The sequence below is a fragment of the Calonectris borealis genome, chromosome 1, assembly GCF_964195595.1.
Source record: "Calonectris borealis chromosome 1, bCalBor7.hap1.2, whole genome shotgun sequence".
NCBI lineage: Eukaryota > Metazoa > Chordata > Aves > Procellariiformes > Procellariidae > Calonectris > Calonectris borealis.
This window is the reverse complement of record NC_134312.1, coordinates 92,381,716-92,394,190: the sequence shown is the minus strand read 5'-3', so window position 1 is coordinate 92,394,190 and position 12,475 is coordinate 92,381,716. Positions and strand designations below refer to the sequence as shown.

General features: G+C 40.6%; 1 protein-coding gene across 14 annotated transcripts in view; it reads right to left on the bottom strand.

The window, feature by feature from the left end:
• ZBTB20 (zinc finger and BTB domain containing 20) overlaps positions 1 to 12,475 on the bottom strand; it is a 503,318-nt gene that overhangs the window by 364,994 nt on the left and 125,849 nt on the right. For all 14 annotated transcript variants that reach the window (XR_012676358.1, XR_012676362.1, XR_012676359.1 and 11 more), the window contains exon 3: positions 7,337 to 7,458. The gene's annotated coding sequence lies outside the window, so the exon portion shown is untranslated. The remainder of the gene's footprint in view (positions 1 to 7,336; positions 7,459 to 12,475) is intronic.

Genomic DNA, 12,475 nt, shown 5'->3' with positions numbered 1-12,475 from the left:
ACTAACTGCAAATGGTTAAAATTCAGTAAAACTTATAAGCAAATGAGAGAAGTTGTAACAGCAACAGCAAGACAGTGAAACCTGCCTCTAATAAATGGAGATAATGTGCATGAGACAGAGCAAAAAGGAAAACGCTAGGCAGGCTTTAAACAATTCAGAACATCAGAAACACGTAATTTTAACTTGCACAAACACGACAGAAGCACAGGCTCAAGGAAAATTCCACCTAATAGGAAAAATGGTGACTGATTAAGCTGAACTCTTCCTACATGTAACGTTATGTTTAGGAAGCTATGCCCATTCAGTTTGGTGGACGAAGAAGTGCCTGCATCAGTTCCCAGAATCTTCTGCACACTCCCACTGTCCTAGAGACTGAGATGCTGACAGAGGCAGTAAGTAAAAAAGGGAAGATTTTTTTTAAAGACAAGGGAGAGAACTGTGAGACAGGAACAGAGGGGCAAGAGGGGTCTCTGCCTTCAAGAATTTTGTCTTCTGTAACAACTTCAGTCACTTCCTCCTGAGAGGAAACACATCATCCTCATCATCACCGAACAAACTGAGAGCCCAACAGACTTGTTTCTTAATTAGATGAAAAGCTAAACTAACTTGATTCCTACCAGACAAATCCTACATGGCTTTCCTCACGCACCTACCTGCACTAATATTAGCACAGAAGGTCCTGCTTAACTAAAGCTCCTGCCACTGCAGCCCTCCCTTTCACTGGGAGCACAAAGACTAATTCACTACTGTGGAAGGAGGAAAAAAACCCACCCACTATTCATCTGGTTGTGTTCGTAAAAAGCACTACCCTGACCATACGCCCAAAACTGCAGCGCTCCTGCAAATGTATACATTACAAACATACAGGTCTGGAATTTACAGTCAACAAACAGCAATACAAACAACCACCAGAGAATGTATAAACACTGGTAGGAGCAAAAATACTCAGCCTGGCTGCACCACACACAGTGTTTATTTATCTCCCTTGCAGAAGATCAATGGGAGAAGACATTCAAAACAACTTTTTAAACAAAGTGTCACTTTGTGTTAGTTTATGTCAGTGGGGCTTCTTCCAAGTACTTGTGTCACAGTAAGATATGGATGTGTTTAGATAGTTTTCTTGTTCCTTTACTCCAGTCATGGCAGCTGGGCACGAGCGAACAGAGAGGAGAAGGGCTGCTAGTCTGATCGAGTTACTGATTTAACATTTAGAGCCTTTGCAGCTCAAGAGAAAATTGCTGTGTATTTGTAACCTGAATGCAGGTCAGTAACTTTAAAAGGTCAGGCTGAACGTTTAAATCTTTTTGTTATTAATTCCCTACCAGCTCCAGTTCTGTGAATGCCAATGAGCAGACTCGGCTAGCCTGCACCTCTGAAGACCAGGTCCTCAAGATGATGCAAAAGGAGTTTTACAGCAACGAGCTTCTGCCATACAAGCAAATGAATTCTCAGTTCACTTAAGACCTGCTGCTTAAACCACAGGAGGCACAGATTTCTTTATGGGGGTTTCTTCATCTATTGCTAACCCATTACCCTAAAGCCAAGGTAACTGAGTTTTCTCCATCCACTTATTTCACATTTTAGGAATACACAAGCTATTTTGGTACTATCTTGCACTAATTTACAGAAGATCATAAGATTTGTTGATGCTCCTTAATAACACAGAAAACTCCCCATAATACACTGGACTTCTATAACCCCTTTAATCCAGAGATATCAAAGCACTTCGTGAACAATACATTGGCCTTACACCCCTTCCCCCACCCCCACATTAGGTCCATATCATTATCCATAATTCACCGTCAAAAAAAGTAAGGCAGAGCAAGATAATGCAATTTAGCAGGGTTACAAAGAAAGGAGTAGGAACAGGACCAAAATGTGAAGTTTTTTGACTTTCTAGCTCCCCGATTCATCAGAAGGCCAGCCATCTGAGACGGTGAAATTCAACAGAGGTTATGATTATGCCTCAGGTAGATTCACATTTGTAACGTGCAAATACTATGCTCTGTAGCTTATGCTATTGGCCTTTCAAGGGTCCTCAAACTGAACAACAGCTTTTAAATTGGCAGGGGATAGGGGACTAGGGGAAATACTCACACTAACACAAAAACTTTGGAGTTTTCTTTCCAAAGGATGAAAGTCCAGTTTGAAAAGATTTCAGTGATAGCAAAGAACATAAAGCATCACAACAACTTTAAAACTAATTCCCTTCTGATATAATATGCCCAGTCTCCAAAAGATAGAGAAATAATCCAGAAGATGTGTGACTGCCGCTCTTCTGTCAGTACAGCAATCTAAGCAAGCATCTGCTTCCTGCAAGGCTGGGTGATGCCAAAGCATCACACAAAGAAGTCAGTTTTCCCCCGTTTTTGTAGATCATACACACTCTCCTATTGTGTCTCATCAAAGAGCTGATAAGGGAGGCGTGGAGTGCACTGCAAGAGCAAACAGGCACTGGAGCCACTGACAATAAATGAAAGCAAAATAGTAAATCTATGGAAATAGTCTGCTTATGGAATGGACTACTTCAAGTCAAATTCAGATCTGAAGCAAACAGACAGAGTTCTTCTGGAGCAGCACCTAGAGGTAGCAGCGACCTGATTCACCATCAATTTATGAGAAGCTGCGCATTAACTTCAGAGGATTCTGATTGGACAAGAAAGTCTCAGGACCCTGGTGTATCTCCCTCTCGCTTAGAGTATTTGCATCACATACTCCCCTCCTCCAGCTCAACTAGACTTGATGCTGCTTGGTATGTTTAGGTTTCTAACACCAGAATGAATTTATGAGAACAGGTAAGTGCGACCGCACATCTGGTAGCAAACTTGTTTTGAGGGTCACCATCTTGTGGAGTAGTCACAAAGCCAAGAAGACAATACTATTAATTTTCAGGCTCTGGTTTAAGCCATAAATTACTGTTGCTTTGCTTTCATTCCTACCTTAAATATACTTGAAAATTTGTCACGACTCCCTGTAAGTAACCACCTTCAATGATTAATTTTTTCAAGAAAAATTTCTCTTGCATTGTTGGTGCCGTAACCTTCTAGTACTGATGGCCTTATATAGGAACAGTCTTTTGTTTTAATGACTTGAAAAACCTCTTAAGATCCTTTACCCAAGACTTTTACGAGCAAGTAGCTCTCTGCTCTGGGAATGTCATCTCCATTACTAACTGAAAAAAGTAATGCTTATGTATCCCACACCAACACTGAAACATAATCAAATAAGGAATACTGCTTAGATATTAGACACTGAACACAGTAAGAGAGACACTCTGAATCTTCAGTAATTGTCAGAAGAACATAACTTAGTGAAAACAGATCCTGTTTCACAGGAACACAAAATTCTAGTTTATAATTTAGCCCTAAAGAGGAAGAGGAAACGCAGCCTAACGTACATTCCACTGATAAGGCACCCTACGTTCTTACAGCTTGCAAGGGCTTTACACTGAAAGAAACACGTTTTGTATGCTCATGCAGTACCTTCAACCATACAAACATATGATCAACTGCCATTCATGTTACATTATCAGTATCCTACTTACCAGTGCCTAAAAGGTGACTGTACGTTAGATTGAACACACTCCCTTAAATTGTGATTTTATAGTTATGCATCCCGACTTATCAAGTGGGGGCAACTTGTACCCCACCCATTACTGCAATGTATTTGCCCAAATCAGTGCACTCAAATTCCTACAGAAATTATCCAACAGCATGAGCTGGCTTGGGAAAAAAGTCTGCCTTGCTGTGAAAGAAGACATTACCCCACCAGAACTATCACCCTCATGGCTTGCTTTCTTTTTTTTATTTACTTTTTAATGGAAGCAAAAACTCCTGTCATCTCACCTACTCCTCTTTTAATAAAGAATGACTGCCGTGACTACCCCCATCTAGAACCACCATTCACTGCCAGCACCTCTGCTCTCCTCGTGTGCTTAGAGAACAACTGATTAGCACTTTGCATAATTAACCTGATTAGCACTGTGCATAATCAAACTGATTAGCACTTTGCATAATTAAAAAGAAATAATAATAATAACAATAATAAGCAGTAGGTAATAGCAAAAGCTGCTAGTCCCAATGCCTGTTCGTTAGGTCTAGGATTAGTTTAGTGTGGCATATTTTATTTCTTAAAACTATTTTTTTTTAAAGATGCACAAGCTCCCGAGAAATACAAGTTAAAAAATTCTCATTTACTTTCAAGATCACTAGTGAAAATATTGGTTGTTCCACTATTACAACTTAGGACATTTTGTGCCTCCCTCTGCTGCAGCTGAACACATTTAACAGGACAATGCCTGACCAGATGGACCACTGGTCTGATACCCACCCACTGGTCTACAGTACTGCTTTTGGATTCATTGTCACACAACCTTTAATGCATATATCCTCGCAATGTACTTTGAGGGTGGGAAAGCTGTATTATTGTTATTGTCAAGATGGGCAAGGTAGTAAGACACATATCCTCAAAAGTACGTAGGCACTGAATTCTCTTCTGCCCTGAACAATTACTCCAGGCCACAGGAAGTCTAGAGAACAACATGGAATTAATCAGATTCCTGCCCCTAAGCCAGCAACACTCTTCCCCCATTTGAGCGTCATTCTTGTCTGTATCTATGTTTTGCATCCTGCTCAAGAATGTGAGCAACAGAAGGTACTTCCTTTGACTGCTAGCCTGTCCCATCTCCAGCGTAAATCTCCCAATTAGAGTTTCAGGATTAACAACCACCTCCCAAAATCTGAAGAACCTGTGTAGCTACACCTAGCTAGATTGCAAACTGTGTGAAAACATCAATGTTAAATGTCTGCATCACTAGTGACTCAGTTCTCCTAGGACATTCAGTGCCAGACAGCCTAGAAGAGCGGTGCCCCAAGTGAGTGGGTAAACCACTAACATTTTCTGTTTACTAATGTGGCCTCATCCCTCCTAGTCACCACTATACCCTGTGTTTCTCCTCATTTTATTAACCTCATCTCTCTCTAGCATCCTTATATTGTAGCTCAGATTTTCCTTGCATTCCCTGCAGAGCAATCTTCACCTTACATCATCTATTATACCTTCAAGAGCACCTGAAATAGTCACTGCCAACCCTCCACCATCTCCCTACAATGACCCTGCCTACATTTCCCACTGGGTTGCAGACACACGTTATGGCTTCTCTGCTGACTGATCAGCCAGTATGGCTGGGACACTGGGAACTGAGGAGTCAGTTTGTTCCGAGTGATCAGTCCGCCTGCCCTGCAGGAATTGCTGCCCCCGGACTGCACGCGGCCCAGATGCAGCACATTGCATGGACCTGTCCTAGAACAATGACAAAAATATTCCCACTGTGCTGGAGTTTCTCTCATAAACGCTCTCTCATAAAATAAGCCAATGAGAAACCATAGGGGGTAAAGAGCAATAAAAAAGAATCTTATCATAATTAACAGGAAATGTATTAACCACGCACAGAGGCCTCTCCATCACCCCAAGCAAAAGAACCCATACAAACAGCAAAGGGTGCAGAGCTAGTCACTCATTTCACAAGTTGTTTAGTTTCAGAAGAAAACTGTTGCTGTAGAGATTTTTCAAGTCCAAATGTTCCTGGGGAAGGTAGTTCCAGTAATTCTGGGAAGGAAGCCAATCCCTTGGCTTTATATGTAAATATTTAAACAACATTGTTTTTATATACATATATTTTATACACATATACATATATGTCTTTAGACTTCCAGACTTGCAAAACTGCAACAGAAAAAATATGCCAGTTGACGTACAGCTATTAGCTCACCTGCCTGAACCATGATAACTGACCATCAGAAACAACCTACAACAATGACTTCAAAATAATTGAGCCATGTCATCTATGTATACTAATCCACCCAAACAGAAGAGCTGAAAGAGCAGGACTAAAGGTTCGAAAGTAGGGAGATTAAAGTCTTAAATTTTATCTCCTTAGAAGTGGCGAGAACCTAAGGTTCATCAATTTTGAATCTTGCAGAGCCTAGGCGGATGCCGAGTGCTCCATCCACAGGTGTGGAATCTCTGTTTTGGACGACACAAAGCTTCACTTTCCTAGCATCTTAGCGTGAGGACACCTGACAGTAAAGCTGTGACTTCGTCGTGTTTAGAAAGGTCACTGCTGCTTCAGGCTTAAATCAGGTACATACCTCAAAAGGGATTACTTGGTAGAAAACGCAAGCAAAAGAATGGAAACATATCTGGCACTGAGATTTAGTGAATAAATAAAATGGGAAGAAAAAAAAAGAGCTTTAAAATTGTTGAGGAGGGGGTTGATAAAATGGAGGAAGATGATTTAGTGAGCAGAAGGTATCCTGGATATGTTTGATGAATAAATCAATCCACGATAAATAAAATTTACCACACGGATTCCACCTGTATATACTCAGTAAACAAAAAACATACCCTAATACAAGGTACATGTGTGTAAATTCATAGCTATATGATTTAAAGAAACCAAATATTTATGAATACAATATTTACATGTCTGTTCAAGTATGTATATATAGCACAGCCAGTGTGAGTTTTAAGAAAAGACCACAGAAGTGTACATACATATACATAAAAAAACATGCAAAAAAAGGACCAAGAGTAGGGCAAGACTTTCAGAAAATATTTTAATGGCTTTATAAAAAGCCCTCCCCCAAAGTTTGAGGGGTTTTTGCAATTTTACATTTTTCTATTGCAAAATACACCTGCTTTCTTTTCTTTCTTTTTTTTTTTCCCCCTAAACTAAATATTTCTTCCATCTAATGACTCTCTTTATTAGACAGCATCTAATTTGCATACATTTACATACAATTTAACTGCTAGCTTGTGAGAACAAAGAAATGGCTCTGTATTGTACTGAAGGACAATACTCAGAAAAGGAAGGTATAAAAACCAGCTAGCTCGGTGGCTGTGTATTCTCTTTGTTTCAAAAATGCCAGGATTTTTAAACACACCACTTAAAGGGTGAAACAGATTATTTCATCAAACAATGAAAAAAGATACAGTGCAGCTCCCTTTTAACACATTTTCTCTCTGGCCTGGTTAATGGGATTTAAGGGTCCAAGATTTCTTTGCTTTCTTCTGTTTCCTTTATTAGAACTGATGGATTTAATTCTGTCACATATTTTACTTCATATTTTATTCCTATAACAATCTATGCTGAAGTTCAGCTCCAATGCTAATTCAATACTATCTTCCTTTCCTTGCAGTGAGCCTGAAACACAACTGAATGATCTTTGATGGCCATGAAGTACTCTGCCCTCAATGCCCAGTGCTAATGGATTTTAGAGGGAGTCTGCCAGATTTTTACCTTGTGGCAACACGTCTAGAGGTAATGAAAACTTACCATGTAGCTGACCGGGAATCAACAGGAAGGGAAGCAGGGCTGAGCTCCGCTTGTGAGAACAGGGAGGGACTGCGGTCAGAGTAAACGCAGGATGTAAAGGATGTGTCAAGCTCTCTAGTTCCCTAAAAGAAGAGAAGAAAAGGATCTTTAAGATCTCACATGAAGCAAAAACCTTTAGAAACAGTTGGCAAAAACTCCAATATAGGCCCTACAAAAAGCATGATACAGCAGCAAAGGGTTTTTCTCCAAAGGCTTTGCAGCAGGAGTACCAATTGCAGAGGACAGCTGCAAGTCTAATCCACATGGACTTGACATAAAAATTTTGCAGGAAAAGAAAGCACTATTTCAGGCTGCATGCTGCACATCCCCATGTCCCCTCAAATGTGCAAAACCCAGCGAAGCAGAATGGTCTGCCATTTGTTAATGCCTGCATAGCATTGCTGCTAGCTTCACTTCCGAACTCTCCCCTTCCCAGCGTCATACTCAATGACTTGTGCTTAGTGGAGCAGACCAAGTAATGCCTATTTTTAAAAAAGCAAAGTACCAACATTCAATGGATCAAGAATCGGGGAAAGAAGGCCCAATCACTCTGGCAGCATGTTATAAGGGCCTGTCCTACAGAAACGTAACAAGTGAAACCTTTTCTAGTGTAAGCAGACCTATTGCAACCTAATGGAACGGGACTATACATAGTAAAAATCATCAGGCCAAGTTAGCTTGTGTACAAAGCAGGCGTAGTATTTAGGGTCCAGCAATCATCTGCTCCATTCAGTTTGCTCCAGCCAGCCACATGGTATGTGGTACACTGGCTTCATATGATCAGCAGGAGGCCAAGGGTTAATTTGATGGGCATTCTCACACCAGCACGTGTGGCACAGTAACACTAGGACAGAAGACACAGGAGCCACATCACAAGCTGTACATGAAGAAAATTGTGCTGATACAGCCCTGACATGCCTCACTGGCACTCAAAATACATTATAGATTATTTTCAGACGCAAATTTTAATTTAAAGTTGGCTGAAATGTTAATGAAGTTTTAGCTCTTTTTCAAAGGGGAAAACTCCCTACTGCTTACAAAAATGTTTTCTTTTTTTCTTTCCCTGCCTGATTTGCTTCTAATGACATATAGCAACAAAACCTCATAAAAGAAATTAATCAAGCTTTCTTATAATTTTCCCTTTTCAAAGATGGAAAGGTTGAGGTGTGTGATCTTCACAGTTTCTGATGAGTACCAAAACGCAGGTTTTAGCAAACCATGGAGAAAGTCAATTCTAAAGCCAAAGTTCCTTTAACTATCACATCCTATGCTCACAGCTATATCTTGCTGAAACCACGGGGTTGTTACTTCCAGAATCTTAAGAGTGTGGCTGCACTACAATGTAAGCTGATTTTAATTGGAGCTGCCACAATCCCACCCTTCCCTCACCTCCTTTCTCTCCTGGACACATGTCCCTGAGCCCGTCCTTGGGCCAGGACTGGATAACTGTCTGGTTCAGGGAGCTTTCAGCTAAATGAAAATTTCTTTTCCGTCCGTTTTCAGCCAAATCAACCCCCAATCACAGCTCAATATCCAGGCATGGAACTCGGGGGTTAGAGCTAAGGAGGCAGCAGAACTGTACAAATGAAGGGACAGCAACAGAGCGGCCTCAACATCCAGCTGCTGTGGACCTGCATCTTGAGATGTCTAGTGCTCCTTTGGTATATGACACAGAAGAAAGGCTCCTATCACTATCACTATAGCTGTAAGCCAAACCAATCATGATGTTGTGGTTTAACCAGCAGAGCCATTCGCTCACTCCCCCCCAGTGGGATGGGGGAGAAGGTAAAACTCGTGGGTTGAGACAAAGACAATTTAATAGGACAGAAAAGAAAGGGAAAATAATAATAATGATAAAAGAATATACAAAACAAGTGATGCACAATGCAATTGCTCACCACCCGCTGATCGATGCCCAGCCAGTTCCCGAGCAGCGGACCCCTGAGCAGCGAGCCCCTGGCCAGCTTTTCCCCCAGCTTTTTATACTGAGCATGACATCATATGGTATGGACTATCCCTTTCATCAGCTGGCGTCAGCTGTCCCGGCTCTGTCCCCTCCCAAGTCCTTGTGCACCCCCAGCCTGCTCACTGGTGGGGTGGGGTGAGAAACAGAAAAGGCCTTGACTCTGTGTAAGCACTGCTCAGCAGTAACGAAGACATCCCTCTGTTATCAACATTATTTTCATCCTCAATCCAAACCACAGCACTATACCAACTACTGGAAAGAAAACTAGCTCTATCCCAGACGAAACCAGGACTTCACAGGTAAAAAAAGCCACCACCTCACACACTAACCTAAAATAACCTGGCAGGCTATGCAGATCATACAGAACAGATGCAGTCTGCTTCTGATGAAAAATAGCTTGAGATAATGGCGCACTGCTACAATCTGCACCAGGGGCAATTTCCAAGTGGCAGGTTGAATTAGCCTCAAGTGACATGCATTACAGTAATGCTTCCCTGAGGCAATAAGGCAAGGTCCCACATTCAAAAGGAAAGAATTGAGCTTTCTTGCCAAAGGCAAACGATAAAGTGTATGATTAAGAACCACTGTTACCAGGACATCCAGAAGCTCCTGAAAAAACCTTTCAAAGACTTCAGAAAATACATTTGGAAATAAAGAGCAGGAATTTTCTTTTACATCTCTACAGTTACAGTACTAAGCATCTCTTCTGCTACTTTCCTGGAGCACAAGCATTAATTTTGTCCTGACTGGAAACTAAGCTTTCTAACCATCAGTATTTCTAAAGTCACTCTGCCCAAACAGCTGTAAAGGAGGTTGTGGGATGTGTATCTGGATTTCAGCTGAATACGGAAGACACTGCAGTCCAAATCTCTTCCTTTAGCTTGCCTGCTCTACGGGTAACAAAAATTGGAACGTTTCAAACCCTACGTGAGAGAGATCCTATGGCAGTAAGGAATCACCCAACACCATTATCTACAATTTCTTCAGGAGAAGGAGTCACTAAGAAACAGCTTCACCAGCCAGTTAGCATCCACAGATGATTCATCATCTTTGGAAATTACAGTAACTGAGAGAACTAAAAGAATCAGTGCGGACACCTGATCTTCATCCATTTTCACCACCTCAACAACCAATACCAGGCTTTCCAGTATTGCAGTCAGAACTTTTATACCCATGTTACAACCAGACCTCGAAGGCACAATACCGGATCAGACATAAGAGTTGGTGGCTTTTTTCCTTCAACAATAACGAAATAATGCTTTCATATGTTGCATTACATACCAGCATACATGATTCTGAAGCAATGGCATCCACACAACTACTTGTTTTCATTCCAGTCTTACATACACTCTAAAGATGGCTACAGCTATTCTACCAACCATGGGCAGCTGCACAGGTTGTTACACAAATCTATATGTGTTCACGTTATGTGACCCCTATACAATAGGCTTGGCTGGTTTCCCCAACAGGCGACTCTCATTTTCCTTCAACTGCCGTTAAGATACGGCCATTATCAATACAACCCACTCATGCATATATTCTTGCTGTAGTGTCACTGAATACTTTTCTCTGTAAAAGAACTGTCCATTGGAAAACATGCATACATACGTACCTACACACTAACATATATCTGTACATACACATATAAAATACTCTGGCAAATACCTGTTATTAATATCAAATTATGCCAGTATCATTGGCTTATCATCACAATTGTTTGATTAAATTAATTTTATTCTTTCCAGGTTGCAACAGGTGCCTACATCAGTTTTGATGGTCTTTAAAATGAGAAGGATGATAGAATTTTAAATTATGCCAATATTTGAATACTTTCTATTCAAGTGCTCTTGATTGGTTTAAAGTGTATTACCACAACACCAGCCTCAAATGTTATCTTCACTTTAACTTCTAGCTCCAAGAAGCTAGTGGAAACTAGTTTCTTGGAGCTAAAAGCAGGTTAAGCAAATTGTTCATCAGATTTTTCCCTTTCTTTTCTTTTGTTGTTATATACTCCATTGAAGCTGAGCTATGAAAATGTAAAAGTTGGTGTGAGCAGAAGAATAATTCAGTGGAAAGTAGCTCCTCTTGCACCTAATTACATTTTGGCATTTATGAAGTTCCACTTCTTGTACATAGCTGTCTCATTACATTTTGTATTAGACATTATGGGGTGGGACTATCCAAAGGAACACGGGTGCGATTCTCCATCCACTCAAATCATGGTGAAGTAGTTCAAGTTGAATCCACCAGCAGCACATTCAGGCCAGCTTCAAATGCTTTTGAAAATCCTCCCCCTTTCCAACCTGCTCAGAAAGTGGGCAGAAACAAATAAAATTCCACCACCTTGTGTCTGGGAAGCAACATCTGAAAGTTGCGCTTGTGCAGTTCTGTCAAGGTAAAGATGCTGAGAATTCCCTTTTAAATACAAACGATATTTCTGAAGCTAGTAAATTCTTTCAAATATTCAGTTTGATTTGATAAATTATATGAAATACAATAATAAATAATAAATGCTCAGCAGCATTTTAAAGCATGACAGCTGGAGCACGAGTAGGTCATTTCACACACAAAAGTAAAATCTACCCAGTTGTGCATACAGCCTAGATTAGGTATGCAGGCCCACACTCCTCGAGATAACAAAATTACCCGGCTTGCACTCCAAGCCAGTCAGAAACTGTGTAGTTGCAGATAGCAAAGTCAAGCCTGAGCCAATCAGTCCTGCTAAGCAGCTGCTATCTCAGTTGCTTATTAGTTCATCAGTACACTAGCCACAACCATAGGCTTCAGATGGGCTTACGGTATGCACAGAACAAAATTCCTCTGCTTTCAGAATACCGCAGAAATGCAACCACGTATGAATACTATCAAAGGGTGGAGGTAGGAGAGAAATCTATTTTAAATTTTCTCAAAACATTATTTTTTAACACTGAAGAGAAAATCCTTAATTTTGAATACCATATAATAACAGAATCATGCTGTTTGTTGGCAGAATGCTAAGTTTCATTTTCAGCAGAAAAAAACCTGTATAATAATTTTTCCTGATTTAGATGGGTTTTAGGTCAACCTTAGCTACATACAAATGAATGTTTTGTTCAAATTACAGGGTAATTTTAATTAGGACACCCTGTTAGACA